The sequence below is a fragment of the Notolepis coatsorum genome (assembly GCF_963971535.1).
Source record: "Notolepis coatsorum genome assembly, chromosome: 20".
Lineage (NCBI taxonomy): Eukaryota > Metazoa > Chordata > Actinopteri > Aulopiformes > Paralepididae > Notolepis > Notolepis coatsorum.
This window is the reverse complement of record NC_140184.1, coordinates 23,138,713-23,155,748: the sequence shown is the minus strand read 5'-3', so window position 1 is coordinate 23,155,748 and position 17,036 is coordinate 23,138,713.

Sequence of the window (17,036 nt, the reverse complement as noted above, 5' to 3'; positions counted from 1 at the left end):
GTGGGTGGGCGGGACATTTACCGGGGCCAGTTTCGAATTGCAGCCTCCCGTAGTGGTTTTGAAGGAGGGAAGGGATTCACATTCTTTTACGGCTGTGGGTTCCACATTGTTGTGGCATAATTGCGAAAGGTGTTTAGTCCCTTGTTTGAGCCGAATCTGGGTTGAAAATGATTTGTGGAACTCCCTCTGGTGTTGTGGTCATGGAATTCACTGACCTTTTGGAAGTATTTCGACATGTACATGGGTATGATTGATTGATTGAAAATTGTATTAACAGATTGCAGAATGGGTACAATACAGTACGGCTCAATACACACAATTGTTAACACTTTGATTGCCACGCAGTATGCCCATCATTGGGTCCAGTCTGCCACCGCTGTAAGCCTATGGAGATGTTTACCTTCTTTGCAGGGCTATAACTTTTTAAATATTATAGCTATATTGACATTACTATGGCCCATTCAACATCGGGTATCTATCGTTCCGGATGTGGGAACGTTATATTTTTTCATTCATACATTGTTGTGTTAATACCGTCGAGAATATAAGTATGTTTTTAAGATTTTCTGCTGTAATTCCAAAAACGCGAGTTATAGGCCCTGAAGCATATAGATCAGGGGTCAGGAACCTTTTTGACATGAAGTGCCTGTTTGAAATATAGTTGTAACTAGTGTGCCTCAACAATATTCCATGCATCGTAAAAAACATTTCTCATAATCAGGTATTTTTAATGATAATTTTTACATTATTACATCATTATTGTTATTGTTATTATTAACAATATTATTATGATGGTTGTATCAACTCTAAATCTGAGTTGGGGCGGGGGTGCAATGCAGACAAACAGTTTTGCTTTACTGAGCTCCGTTATCTGGGGGCTGTAGTTGGTCACTTTAAACTGCACACCGGAGCATCTTTTAATCCAGCTGTTTGCTGTTCTCTGATATTTTCTGACATTTCGTTGATGGCGGGGACTGAGGACAATAACTGACTACAAAGTCAGCGGCCCCTCAATGGGAAGCAACGACGCCTCTCTCGCGGACAAACTCAACTCTTTCTACGCTCGGTTTGGTGTAGACAGTGGCGCCGCTGGCTCAGCGGCTAGTGACGTCACTGGTGCGCCGGCTGTTGTGGAGGGGGGGGGGGGACAACCGCGGGGGGGGGCGGGGACGCTGTCTCGTTGTCGGAACACAGTGTGAGAAGAGCATTTATGCAGGTGAACACCAGGAAAGCGGCTGGCCCAGATGGTATAACAGAACGCATACTTAAGTCCTGTGCCAACCAGCTAGCCCCTGTGTTCACCGCCATATTTAATCAATCCCTGGCAGAGTCAGTGGTCCCTGCCTGCTTCAAGATGTCTACCATCATCCCTGTACCGAAGAAACATTTTAGGAGTAAGGTCAAGCAGTAGTCTGACCAGTTTGTTTTGTGATGTTTGTAGTCTTGTTTTTAGGGCCTTTGAGGTGCTTTGGTACCATGAGGTGCAAGCATAGTCGTAGTACCCTTGAATGAGTGCTCCTGTTAGAGTCTTCAGGGTATTCTTGTTTACCAGAGAGGAGATCCGGTACAAGAATCTTGTTAGTCGGTTGACTTTTTTGTATTACATTGGTTGCCATTTTGTCACAGGAAAGATTTGCCTCTAGGATGGAACCCAGGTAGGTAATTTCATCTTTCCTTGTGACAATATTGTCACCCACTGTAACAGAGAAGCCGTTGGCCTTGCTGAGTTTGTTATTTGATCCAAAGAGAATGGACTCTGTTTTACCCAGGTGTAATGATAGTTTGTTATCAGCGAGCCAGGTGCAGATTCTGCCGAGTTCAGACCTGAGGGCTTTTTCAACCTGCAACTTGTCCCTGTCAGAGACCAGCAGGGCTGAGTCGTCCGCGAACAGGAATGAATGAATGAATGAATGACTTTATTTGACAATATAAAAAATAAACATGTGACAGAAGAGCACAGTCGGGATATACTGCCAAGGATGTAACACAAAAAAGCTCAGAGCTTATTTCCATTGTGGTCCTTGTAGGGGGGTGGGGGAATGTGATGCTTAACACATGCATCATACAAAACGTGACATCACAACACATCACATATACCATTTAACATTTATATACATACAGACTCATACAACATGCAAGGGTGCCTTAAGCTAAGTGTCTAGGTATAGTCCCTTTTGAGCCATGTCTTCAGGCTGGACTTGAATCTAACGGCACTGTCTATGGTTTTCAGTTCACTGGGCAGACTATTCCAATAGACAGCTGCTGAATATAAAAATGACTCCTTCCCCATACAGCTCCTGAATCTGACTGGCACAAAGTCAGTTGAGCTGCGCCTTGTTTGGTAAGCATGGGTGTCTCTGATTCTGTTGAAGTAATTGTTAAAGTACACTGGCACTACCCCATGCACTATTCTGTGAACTAGGCACATCCCTATCTGGTTTACTCTGTCTTCCACCTTAAGCCATCTCATGACCTCAAAGTGAGATGGGTCAAGGTGGGTTCGAGCAGGTAGCCTTAGTATTACCCTGATTAGCTTGTTTTGTGATGTCTGTAGTTTTATTTTCTGACTTTTGGGGGCACTGTTGTACCAGGAGCCACACGCATAGTCATAGTGACACTGTATGAGAGCTCCAGCAAGAATCTTCATCGCTGACTGATCTAAAAAATTTGAGATTCTGGCTAGGTATCTAGTCCTGTTATTTATCTTTGTAAGTGCTTGGTGAGCCATGCTTTCCCCTGATAAGCTGTTTTCCAGGACGCAACCGAGATATTTCACAGATGTTTTGTCTGTGAGAACAGTATCTCCTATTCTAATGTTAAAACCTGGCGATTTTCTGAGCCTGACCTTTGACCCGAATAAAATTGACTCAGTCTTTCCCACGTGGAGGGACAGCTTGTTGTGGCCTAGCCAGTCGCTAACCTTCTCTAGTTCTGCACTCAATGTCTGCTCAACCACTTTTTTGTCTTTGTGAGACACTAGTAGGGCGGAGTCATCTGCATATAAAAAAAGGTCACATGAGCAAGCTGCTTTCAGGTAATTTATATACAGTAGAAAGAGGAGCGGACCCAAAACACTCCCTTGTGGGACCCCGCACTCTACTGTCCGAGGACTGGAGAGTACTCCGTTTATATCTACCACCTGTTGTCTCCCTGTTAGGTAGGAACCAATCAATTTCTGAGCTGCCTCATTAAAGCCTAGGGCCCTAAGCTTCATTAACAAGATGTTGTGATCCACTGAATCAAATGCCTTCTGGAGGTCTAACATTACCATTCCACAGAACTTTCCCTCGTCTACCTCTTTCCTGGTGTAATCTGTGAGGAACAGCAGGCAGGTGTCTGTGGAGTGGGACCTCCTGAAACCAGATTGGTATTTGTACATGATGTTATTAGTGGAGAAATACCCGTCTATTTGCTCATATACTAGCCTCTCAATGGTTTTTGATAGAACGCCCAGGATGGAAATGGGTCTGTAGTTACCCGGTTCCAATTTGTTTCCCTTTTTGTGGAGAGGAATAACTCTTGCCAATTTCATTTCGCTTGGAAATGTTCCTGTGTCAATGGCTAGGTTGGTAATGTGAGCTACATATGGGGCAATGATTTCTGCAGCATCCTGCAAGAATTTACCAGGGATGTTGTCTAATCCAGTAGCCCTTGAGGTGTCAAGTTTTTTAAGCTTTTCCTGGACCTCCATCTCAGTCACTTTCCTAAAGGAGAAAGCATTTGCTTTAACCCCCTGATCTAGGTAGAATTTATGGACTTCACTCTCTATGTTGTTGCCGGGTTTAGCTGGGATCCTTTCCGATATAGTTTTTGCAATGGATGTAAAATAGCTATTCAGACAGTCTGCCACCTCTGATTTGTCTGCTGAAATTTTGTCTCCTATTTCTAAACTGATATTGCCCGATTTAGTCTTTAATTTCTTACTGTATCCTACCTCTTTAAGTGTCCTCCAGAGTTTCCTTGAGTTGTTCCTATACTCTGTTATTTTTTCATTAAAAAAACCCTTCTTCGCCCCTTTAATCAAACTATTTACATAGTTTTTGTGTTTCTTTAAATCCAGGAAAGCCTGTTCTGTCCTGGACTTCTTAAATAGTTTAAAAAGATTGTTCCTTATTTTAATAGCTTTTAAAATGTCATCATTAATCCAGGGCTGTGTCCTCTGCTTTATCCTGACCATCTTCCTGGGTGCTAATCTGTCAACTACTTTAAGAAATGTTGTTTTGAAACCATCCCATGCTTGATCAACCTCTTTACAGTGCATTACATGAGACCAGTCCACACCCGTTAAACCATCCAGGAGCATTTCCTTGCTGTAATTTTTTAAAGATCTGATTTTTATTTTGTTGTGACCCTCGAAATGACCCCTCTGCACCTTTCTGGTACAGAAAATTGCAAGGTGATCACTGAGTGCAAAATCAACAACGCCGCTGTTTGTTATCCTCTGTTTATCAGAGACCAGTATTAAGTCGATTATGGTCTGAGAAAGGGAGGTAACTCTGGTAGGTTCAGTGATGAGCTGGTGCAGGTCAAACAATTTACTATAATTCAGAAGGGACTTTAATCCAGAGCTCTTTTTAAGTAAATCAGTGTTGAAATCTCCCATGACAACAACTTCAGATTTCTCAAAATCAGTGCACTTGGAGCATATCTCCTCTAGATCAACATAAAAATTGCCCTGGTCTGGTGGCCTGTAACAGACTCCAAAAATAATTGATTTGCTTTTGGGTAACAGAATATCAAGCCACATCGCTTCTACCGCGTCGTGTTCAAGATCTGATTTTATATTAAAACCAATGTCCGATCTAATATAAGCACACACACCTCCTCCGTTTCGGTTTCGATCTTTCCTTACAATTATATAGTTCTCAATCTCAATTTCGGAGTCGCTTATTGAACTGTCAAGCCAAGTTTCACTGAAACATATTACTCCTACCTTGCAACTATTAAATAGTAGCCGAAGCAGGGAACAAGTGTCAGTCACAAGCTGATGACATGTCATTTGCACACGTTATTTGGGAGTGGTTGGTTGTTGTGACATTTAGCAAATGCCAGGTCTGGGTTGGTGGTGCTGTTCCATCAAGCAGAGTAGAAGGTGCGTGGCTCCTTTGGATCGTACAGGAGTGTTTCATCGACGGTCGAGGCCCAGTCTGCCAGGGAGTCGCCATCAGTGTTGGAGCTGCTGTAGCCCCAGTCTGTGTGATGGCTGTTGATGTCACCAGCATACACAGCGGGGGCTACCCTTTAGCTACTTGCGGAGGAGGCCACGTGGCCTTCGTCTCCTCCTCAATTGACTTCACACACTCCAGCCGCCGGGCGTGGCAGACCTTTAAAAGCTGACCGGAAGATCAACAACTCCAGCACAGTGTCCCATTACTGCAAACTCCATCACGTCGCTCCTACTGAGTAATGGCCGCTTCCCTAACGCAGACAAGGATTTTGCGAGAAGAACACTAGCGAGAGGTCATGAATTACTCAGGGCCCCAGGATGCAATTCCAACCTATCCACCGATTTCACGACAGAGGAAATCGAGCAGGCCATCAAAAGCCTGAAGACTGGTAAAACACCAGGCGTAGATGACATCCACCCTGAGTACATCAAACATCAAGGCGAGAAGGCAACCGACTGGCTGCACTCCCTCCTTTCTGCGTGTCTCCATCAATCAAATCTGCCAAAGATCTGGCGTTGTGCAAAGGTCATCGCCCTACAGAAGCCAAACAAGCCGAGCGACGACCCCAAGGGATACCGGCCCATCTCACTGCTGTGCGTTCCATACAAGGTTCTTGAATGCCTCATCCTGGCGTGTCTTAACCCAGTCATTGAACCCCAGCTGCCCAAAGAACAAGCTGGCTTTCGAACCGGTAGCTCAACAACAGACCAGGTGACCCTCCTGTGCCAAGACATAGAAGACAGCTTCCAGGCAGGTGAGAAGGCTGGTGCCGTCTTCCTAGATCTCACAGCTGCCTACGACACTGTCTGGCTGCGTGGACTACATATGAAGCTTCTGGAAACCATCCCAGACAAGCACATGGTGAGCTTCATAATGAAAATGCTGAGCAACCGCAGCTTTCGGCTATTCACTAGCAACGGCCAAAACAGCAGGGTTAGAAAGCTCAAGAACGGAGTCCCTCAGGGCTCAGTACGGGCACCTATGCTATTCAACATCTACATTCATGACCTACCCACAACTCAATCAAGGAAGTATGGCTATGCAGATGATCTGGCCATTTTACTCAGCAAACCATCCTGGGAAGCAGTAGAAGAGGGCCTTTCGGCAGATATGAACACCCTGTCCTCATACCTGAAGAATTGGACCCTCAAGCTCAGTGTTGACAAGACCGTATCAACGATGTTCCATCTTTACAACAAAGAAGTGACCCACGAAATGAACATCATGGTTGACAACGCCTGGCTACAGTTCCATCCCTCCCCCACATACCTCGATGTGAAGCTTGACAGAGTACTGTCATTTAAACAACACCAGACAGTGTCAAGGAAAAGACGCCCGCCCGTGCCGTGCTGATACTCCATCTAGCTGGCACCACATGGGGAGCCACCACAAAGACGTTTTCACAGAGGCTCTGGTGTTCTCCACCGCTGAGTACTGTGCTCCAGTCTGGTACCATAGCCCCCATGTCAGAAAGCTGGCCACTGCCCTCAACACCGCCCTACGGACTGTCTCTGGGTGCCTGAGAGCCACCCCAACAAACCACCTACTTGTCCTCGCTGGTATCACTCCAGCGGAGGTCAGACGAGAAACAGCCACGCTGGCCCTTGCTCGAAAGGCACAACCCCTTTGTCACACACGCCCAAGAACTGCTCCGCACAACACCAACTGACACCTCCAAGGTCTCCTGGGTCAAGGCAAGATGGAGGGACCAGTGGAAGTCTGCAGAACCATCCAGGCTTCACCACTATGTTGATGATCCCACAGATGTTCTTGGCCAGCACCTGCCCCAAAAGCAATGGACAACCCTCAACCACTTGAGGACAGGCGTAGGACGCTTCGGAGCAGCAATGCAGAGATGGGGTCTCGTGGACAGTGCCCAGTGAGAATGCGGAGACCCATTACAAACTGTGGAACATATAATGAGCAGCTGCGCCAAACACCGGCCACAGAATGGCGATCGTGGTCTAATCGACCTGGACAATGACACATTGGACTGGCTTGCCTCAACGGAGCTGAAGGTCTAAGGACATACGCTAGAGAGAGAGTGAATATTGTGAATTGTGCTATGGAAGGGAGAGAGTTGAGCAGATAACATCAGACCCTGTTTCTGTCTCTCTACACCTCAGATATCATCACACTATAGAACACAACTCTCTCCTCTCTCTCCACCTCAGATAACATCACACTATAGAACCCAACGTTCTCCTCTCTCTCCAACTCAGATAACATCACACTATAGAACCCAACTCTCTCCTCTCTCTCCAACTCAGATAACATCACACTATAGAACCCAACTCTCTCCTCTCTCTCCAACTCAGATAACATCATACTATAGAACCCAACTCTCTCCTCTCTCTCCACCTCAGATAACATCACACTATAGAACCAAACTCTCTCCTCTCTCCCCACCTCAGATAACATCACACTATAGAACCCAACTCTCTCCTCTCTCCCCACCTCAGATAACATCACACTATATAACCCAACTCTGTCTCTCTCTCCACCTCAGATAACATCACACTATAGAAACCAACTCTGTCTCTCTCCACCTCATCAGATAACCACACACACACACACACACACACACACACACACACACACACACACACACACACACACACACACACACACACACACACACGCACACACACACACACACACACACACCTGACAATGACTAAGACCATGTGCGATTATTTGTTTATTTGCCTGTGGAAGGGAGTGAGAGAAGGCATACTTGTATCTGTATGAGGTTGATAAAAACACACACATAAACACACACACACACACACACACACACACCGTCCCTGCACCTGTCAATGTCTAAAGTACCTGTGTGACTTAACAGCCGTGACAGGCCCATATGGACTATTTGCATATATGCTGCCTTCTTGGTTCACTCTCACCTTGAGTGTTTGTGCGTGTGCGTGTGTATGTGTGTATGTATGTGTGAGGGGGGATTGGTGTGGCACCTGTTTCAAAGTTGAAGTCGGAAGGGCAGAAGTCACATTATTTATTTTTTTGCTGTTCTGCTCTTAAGAGAACACAGCTATCTCTGAATTATGTATGACCCTCTGGATGTACCCGTTTACCTTTATTCCTCTATGAATCTAGTTTGCAAGCTAAAAACCTTCAAAAAGTCATGCTTCAGTGGCTAAGTGGCGTAGTGGGCAAGGCGCTCACCACTAATGCAGGAGATGCTGGGTTCGAGCCCAGCTCTCGGCATTGCTACCAGCTTGGCTGGTCGTCCATACTAACACAATTGGCAGTATTAGGGGGTGGGAAGCTGGTGGGTGGGGATCGGACGTTGTGGACAGCGACTCCTACAGGTCGGTTGGTGCGCCTGCGCAGCAGAATCAGGAAGCAACGGGGGCGGAGTGTCCCTCCCACGCAGACCCTCGCCGCTGAGAGATCGCGCTGTGCAGGTGAAAAGATGCGACGGCTGCCTCCTCGTGTACCGGAGGGGACACGTGATGCAAGGCTTCGTCCACATTGCAGCCGGCCAGTGGGAGGCATGGTCTAACAGCGTTCGAGACGGGAGGGTAGAATTGGACAATACGAAATTGGGATGGGAGAAAAATTTAAAAATGGGAGAAAAAGTAGATAAAAAATTTAAAATAAAAGTCATGCTTCAGCTCTCTCTCTCTCTCTCTCTCTCTTTCAGTGCTGTGGTTTCCTCAGCTCGGACCGACTGTCCACATCCACATGTTATGAAACCATGGAGGGCTTAGCATCAGAATGTTCACGTAACTGAGATCATCTCCGCCTTCGTTACTAGTCACTGTTTATTGTACTGAATAATGGCACAGCATATATTTGCACATAGTACTAAGTAGTTGCACATGAGGTATATAAATAACGGCACAAGCTCTTGTTATGATTGATCGCAACTTATTAATTTTTACTTTTGACGACACTAATGTCTTGTTTGCCTTGTTTGCCTCGTTGCCGCCTGTGAATAGTAATGATTAGATGGTGTGCTCGTCTGAACATGGTATAATGTCTCCGTTGTTCGGTGGGTTAAGTGCCATACTTTGTCTTTCTGATAGTGTACAATTCCTTATCTAGTGCAGAATGTAACAATACAAGCAAGACTAATATTGTTTGTGTAGTGGATGTCCCTTACGGGCATCCATAGCTGTTGCTGTAAGGCGTGGCGCAGGCGCAGTTGTGTTAGATGAATAAAGACGTTACTTGAAATGGCCACGCTGTCTGAGTCCTTATATGAAACACCACCTAGGCTTTACCACATGGTGTCAGAAGTGTTCAACCCATGTCAGAAGGGTTAACCCGTTACCTAGGAGACGAAGAGAAGAGACTGGTCAAGCGGCGAGAGAGATATTACAGGCTATTACAAGAGATAGCACAACAGCTAACGTTAGCTAACTATGTCGGACGGCGAAGGGGCAGCGGCGCCACCAGCACCGGCAGCAGGTCGCGCGCAGACGGACAGTTTCCATGTCAGCGCACCGGAGAAGTTTGACTGCACAGATGGCAAGAACTGGCCGAGATGGATCCGGAGGTTTGACAGATATCGCGTCGCATCGGGACTGGATAGGAAAGGAGAGGCTTTCCAAGTCAATACGCTGATATACTTCATGGGAGATGAAGCGGAGGACATTCTAAATGCTACTCAGCTGAGTGCACAGGAAAGGCTCGTATATGCAACTGTGGTTACGTGTTTGGAAGAACATTTCGTAGGGCGACATAACGTCATATTCGAGCGTGCGCAGTTTAACGTACGTAAACAAGAGCCAGGGGAAGCCGCGGATAGCTTCATAACGGCAGTGCATAAACTCGCAGAACACTAACTTTGGGGTGTTGAGGGAGGAGTTAATCCGGGATCGCATTATTGTCGGGATAAAAGACCTGGCCTTTTCAGAGAAACTGCAGCTAGACGCTGACATGACATTGAACAAGGCTATCAGTCAAGTGAAACAGCAGGAAACGGTGAAGCAGCAACAGACTGTGATGCGGGGCGGGGCTACACACACAGAGGAAAGGAGAGAGGTGGATGCGATCTCTCGTCCATTCAAAAAGAAAGAGGCATATGATCACAAACAAACAGGGTATACCAGAACAAGACAGACAGAGACAGTCAAAAACACAGAGAAATGTCAGAAATGTGGTCGATTTTCCCCCCATAGCTGGAGAGAATGTCCAGCTAGCAATGCAGAATGTAGGGAATGCCACAAGACAGGGCATTTTGCTGCAGTGTGCCGTTTCGCACAGCCAGTGTATGAGATGCTAGAGGAGGGAGAGTTACAACAGGACACCCTTTTTCTAGGAGAAGTGAAGGATCATGTCTCTGGCTGGCACACAGACATAGAACTCAATGGAGAAGTGATCTATTTTAAAATAGACACAGGAGCAGCGGTCACTGCTATCCCCACCAGGCTATATAAATATAGCAGAGACGGCCCCTTTATGGCAACAGATAAGAAGCTATATGGGCCCAATAACATGGTGCTGCAGGTAGCAGGGCAAGTCATATGCCAGCTCAAGAGCAAAAGTGGAACGGTTGCCCAGCCGGTATTTGTAGTAGATTCTTTAGTCAGACCCTTATTAGGTCTGCCAGCAGTTGAAGCCTTGCGACTGGTAGAGCGGGTTGATGAACTGGACCCAGGGGACTTTTTATTTTTCATGCGTAAATTCCCCACAGTGTTCGCAGGCCTGGGGAGGCTAGAGGGGGATTACTGCATTCGCCTGAAGGAGGATGCAGTACCATACGCACTCACTACTCCACACAGAGTGCCTATACCACTAGCAGACAAAGTCAAGGAGGAGTTGGAGAGAATGGAAAAATGGGAGTAATTTCAAGGATAGAAAGGCCAACGCCGTGGTGTGCAGGTATGGTACCCGTGATAAAGCCCAACAATGGGGACATCAGGGTCTGCGTGGATCTGACTAGACTCAATGAGGCGGTATGTAGAGAACGACACATACTACCATTGGTAGAGCAGTCATTGGCTCAATTGAATGGGGCAAAGGTCTTCACTAAGCTAGACGCACGCTCAGGGTTCTGGCAGATTCCCCTATCAGAAGAATGCAGAGAGCTCACCACATTTGTTACTCCATGTGGCCGCTTCTGTTTCAATGTCCTGCCGTTCGGGATCAGCTCTGGTCCAGAACATTTTCAGAGGCGCATGTCGCAGCTCTTGGATGGGCTGACGGGCATAATATGCCACGCAGATGATGTGCTGGTATGTGGCGTAGATAGGGCCCAGCATGATGAGAGGCTCACTGCGGTCCTGTCCAGGCTTCAGGAAGCCGGCCTGACCCTAAATGAAAAGTGCGTGTTCGCACAGACAGAGTTGGTGTTCGTGGGCCACAAAGTCAGTGCAGGGGGCATAGCGCCAGACCCAGAGAAAGTGAGGGCAATCGTAGACATGCCCGCTCCACAAAATGTCGCAGACGTGAGACGGTTCCTGGGCATGGCCACATACATGGGAAAGTTTGTACCTCTTTTCACCGACACTACCAAACCACTACGGGATTTACTGGTGAAAGAGAATGCCTGGGTGTGGGGAGAGGTGCAGCAGACAGCCTTTGAAAAGGTGAAGTCTGATCTGGCCTCAGATAGGGTGCTAGCACAGTACAGGCCAAATGCTAAGACAAGAGTGTCTGCAGATGCATCATCTTTTGGAGTGGGAGCAGTCCTCACCCAAATGCAGGACAACAAGGAGTGGCGCCCGATATCTCACGCAGTCTCTCTGACACAGAGCAGAGATATGCCCAGGTGGAGAAGGAGGCGCTGGCAGTAACATGGGCATGCGAAAGGCTCAGCTCGTATATAATAGGCCTTCAATTTACCATAGAGACCGACCACAAGCCACTGTTGGCTCTGTTAGGTACGAAGGCACTAGATGACTTACCCCCAAGAATCCAGCGCTTTAGGCTTAGACTACTGAGATATACGTACCACATAGTATATGTCCCAGGGAAAGCGTTGATAACGGCAGATGCATTATCAAGGGCCCCAATCGTGCGCACACTGACAGAGGAGGAAAGAGAGCTGGAAGGAGAAGCACAGGTGTTTGTTGAGGCAGTACAGCAGGGCCTACCAGCATCTAAGGCAAAGCTGCAACAGATTGCTGAGGAACAGCAAAAGGACTCTGTCTGCAGACAGCTTATACAGCAGTGCAAAAAGGGGTGGCCAAGACAGGAGGAACTGCCACAGCAGCTAAAGCCCTACTGGATCTATCAGAGTGAGCTATACTGTGCAGGAGGCCTTTTAATGAAAGGACGGAGGATAGTAGTACCAGAGACTTTGCAAACAGAAATGCTGGCACGTTTACATGAGGGACACATGGGGATATCTAAGTGCAGAGCGAGAGCAGAGCAGTCAGTGTGGTGGATGGGCTTAAGTAGTCAGATCGCTAAGGTAGTAACACAGTGTGAAACATGTGTGAAGAGTCAGACACGGCATCCAGAGCCAATGATGCCATCGGCATTGCCTCAGCGGCCGTGGCAAAAGGTAGGGGTGGATATGTTTTACCTAAAGGGCACCACCTACCTGTTAGCAGTAGACTACTATTCAAGGTACATTGAAATAGAGAAAACCCCCATTACCACAACTAAAGGAGTGATCGAGGCGTTAAAGGCCATGTACTCCAGACACGGGGTCCCAGAGGTCCTGCGGAGTGATAATGGTCCACAGTTTGCGTCAGCGGAGTTTGCTGCCTTTGCCACAGATTATGACTTTGCTCATGTGACAAGTAGCCCGTACTTTGCCCAGAGCAATGGAGAGGCAGAGAGAGCTGTCAAGATGGCTAAGTCACTGTTGAGTAAGAATGAAGACCCACACAGGGCACTGTTAGCGTACAGAGTCACACCATTGCAGCATGGACCATCACCTGCTGAGCTCCTGATGGGCAGGAAGCTCCGCTCCCCACTGCCACAGGCGCCGGCCCACCTGAAACCACAATGGCCCAAAACGAAGGCCTTTCAGGAAAAGGACTACCAACTGAAACTGAGACAGACGCAGAACTTTAATGAGAGACACCGGGCCACACAGAGGCCGGAACTGAGACCGGGTCAATCGGTGTGGATCTCCACCTCAAAACGGCCAGCTACGGTGCTCAGGAAGGCTGACACGCCACGCTCCTATGTGGTCCGGGCAGGAGAAGAGGTGGTGAGGAGGAACAGGGCTCATCTGCAAGCTCTCCCTGAGCCACAAGAGACACCGACTCCACAGGAGGAGCAAACAACGGAGGAGGAAATAGCGCCAAGCGCCCTGACTAGAGAGAGAGAGAGTACAGAGACTAAAGTGAGAGACGTTCCGAGACGGCAGATAAAGCCGCCAGAATGGCTCAAGGACTACGTTCAGTAAAAAAAAAAAAAGTGCTTTACTGTATTATCTGTGCAGGAATGTTATGTAATGTTACATCAGTATTTCAACATACTTGAGGATGTTAGGTTTATTCCTGGGAGAAGGAGAGATGTAATGGATGTCTGTAGTAGATGTCTGAATATACTGGAGGATGTTTATACTTGAGGAGGTTAGGTTTATTCCTGGGAGAAGGGGAGATGTAGTGGATGTCCCTTACGGGCATCCATAGCTGTTGCTGTAAGGCGTGGCGCAGGCGCAGTTGTGTTAGATGAATAAAGACGTTACTTGAAATGGCCACGCTGTCTGAGTCCTTATATGAAACACCACCTAGGCTTTACCACAGTTTGTTATTCACTTTAAACACTTTTTAGCACTACACCATATTTTATCTATTTATTACTAAAGATTTGCACTACCTCTCTACCTCATTTTGCATTTCGTTTTTGCATTTTGTAAAATTTTCGTTTTGTATATTTTGTAGTGTTTGGTCTTTATTATTTTCCTTTTTACTGTATGTACCACAATTCCAGGAGAGTCAGAGATACAGAACCAATCATTTCACTATATTGTACATGTACCCCATGTCCAGACGAAAAAGATTTTGATCTTTTTCGTTTTCATTTAAAAAAAGGTTTCCGTAAAAACGAAATCGTCTCGAGAAATAAGTGCGTGCCACAAATTTACAAAATAAATGTCTTTCCTGTTTTAGACATCGCTCTTTTATTTTGAAACCCCCGACCGGAAGTGATATCGTTGTTTTGTTGCTAGCAGAATAACTTTTTGTCGTCCGGTTCTGTGCTTTTGAGCTAATTTAACGCTACTTTCCAAAGGAGTGGAGAGAGAGACCGCAGCTCACATGCACAAAATGCAGCTACAGCCTACAGCAATCGATGATGAGGAGGATTTTAATCGGCAGGGGAGACAGAACGTGTCAAAGCCATATATAATATGGTGTGCGCAGCTCAAACTACCCCGTTGTATTAAATTAATTGATTGATGTTTAACTTGTCCCTGTGTCCAGTCCTTTCGACTAGCAAACGTTGTCTGTATTTAACGTTACCTCAGGATACCACTGTCTTTATTGTAGCAAAAGTTGTCTGTATTTAACGTTACCTCAGGATACCACTGTCTATTGTATTTAGTTGGTTAGCTATTTAGCTAATGTTGATAGCATTGAATAGCATCAACGCTAGCTGGCTGGCTACAGCTCAACACCAGCCATGGGAATACTATTTACTAAATTATGGAGGCTTTTTAATCGTCAAGGTAAGAGAGGATTTGTCATGATCAACTGAAGGCGTATGCTATGGAACAGTATGTGCTTGGCTACTACTTGGGTTTTCAGAAAAAGGCCCACTATGTGACGCTAATCTCTAACTAGTATAGTGTATTTCATCACAGTAGCCTCCCGGTAAACACTTCTAGCCAGGACATATCTGGACATATAAGACATATATGTATCATGTTTCTTTTTTTGTTGGCTGGGTTTGCATGCGGATTAAGGGAGATGTCAATCTGTTGTCGACGGTGTACAGGCGCAGTACATTTAGCTGTAAAAGCCCGATCAAGCTCAATAGCTTCTGTACCACGAACGCAACTACTCTGTACGATGCCATTGTTGTTGTGATGTTGGCAGTTTGCACATGCGGGTTAAGGGAGAGGTGGGCTATCGCGTAATCGGTTCAGGAAAAGACGCGTATCGCTTGTAAAGACGGCAACGCAAGGGGAGCGTCTTCAGAATTTCCCACTCTGGGACCCGGTTTCAGAAAATAGAGTCTTCAGGCTCCCAGAAACGCAGTTCCGTGTGGATGAAAGGTGCATACGATCAAATACTTTGACTGATACGACCGAAATCGGTTTCGTCTGGACATGGCCTTATACTGTATGTGACAAATAAAACAAAACTTGAAAAGTTTAACTAGCGCACCACTTACCCCACGCTGTTTTATCCTCGACTCCCTGGGTGTTCCGCCAAAAGATGTCCCCAGGGTCCGAGCACCCACTTAACGTTCTGGGAGGGTTCCATTTAGATAAAATAGTGAAGGGGTGGGTGGGAAGTGCAATATAATGATATTTATTGTTATTGATCTTGCTGTATGTAATGACTTAACATCGTAGTTTGTTTGTATAATGTTTTATATTTAGTTTTTATTAAATGTGAGGTTAGATGGGAATGATAGAAACAACTGGGGCTAGATCCACAGAGAATGGATTGCACGGTGCCAATTTCACCCTTACTTACAATTCATTATGAATTGAAAATGGGGGACCCTGATGTAAACAAGACGAAAGTCTTTATCTGGTCTGCATTCCCTTAACCCTTTGATCGCCGGGGTTAAATTCATAATTTACCATCCCTCGCCAGCCCTATTTAACATGGAGAAGTTCCCCTTCTTTGCAGGGCTATAACTTTTTAAATTGTATTGCTAAATTGACATTACCATGGCCCATTCAAAGTCCTATATCTATTGTTCAGGGTGTAGCAACGTTATACTTTTTCATTCACATATTCATACTAAAATACGGTCTAAAGTATAAGTATGTTTTTATCGTTTTCTGCAGCTTTCTCCAGAACGTGATTTATAGCCCTAAATGCATTATATTGATGATTGTATACAGTTTGATAGCAATCGGCGCCAGATAAAACATTTCAACTGCACGTACTTCTAGTTACTACGTATGATCTGATGTTGACCGGATGGGCGGGGGTTCGTCTATAATTCCGTGGGCAACGTTATATCATTCATCTAGTGTGGGTGATATGATCATTAGAGCAGTTAGTATAGAAGACATTAAAAAATAACGCTGAAACTCACCGTAGCTTCCTCTCGCCGTTGGGAGATGAGCGTGGAACAGAATTTTTCCTATTATGGGATGTCGAAATATCCGATCCATTTCCAGGTTGTATAATAGTATATACGTCCAAATCATGTTGTTTATCGAGTTATTGGCAACGGATCGCTATCCATTGTGTCGAGCTAGAGTCCCGGGACCTATAGCGAGTGATCGGACCAAATTGAAATGAGCACCAGCTTCCACTTCCTGTTTCTTCCCTGGGCGATCAGGCCGATCGGCCACCAGATGGCGCTCTTGAACCGTTAGAGAGTTGACAGGGGCTCACCAGTACATATAATGTCTCCGGGGGAGAAATATGATTTCGATCACAGATTTTTGAAATATTGATATCAAAGACGCTGTCCAGCGTCATCGGCAGAATGAGCATGGCGGGGAATGACGTGTTTCAGCGCCAACGGCGATTAAAGGGTTAACAATTGTGTGTATTGAGCCGTACTGTATTGTACCCACCTCACTGCGCAGGTGATTGATTGAATGAACATTTTATTAACAGATTCATACACGATCAGAAGAGCTCGTAATCGTATGAAGAATTTAGCGGTTGCATGTGTAGACACCCGAAAATGTATGACTATTATTCAAGGTGTCTAACGCTAATCTTTTGCATTCCCTGTGTTCACGAGGACTAAGATTTAAGATTTGTTTATTAAGGACAATGCAAATTAATGAACATCATTTAC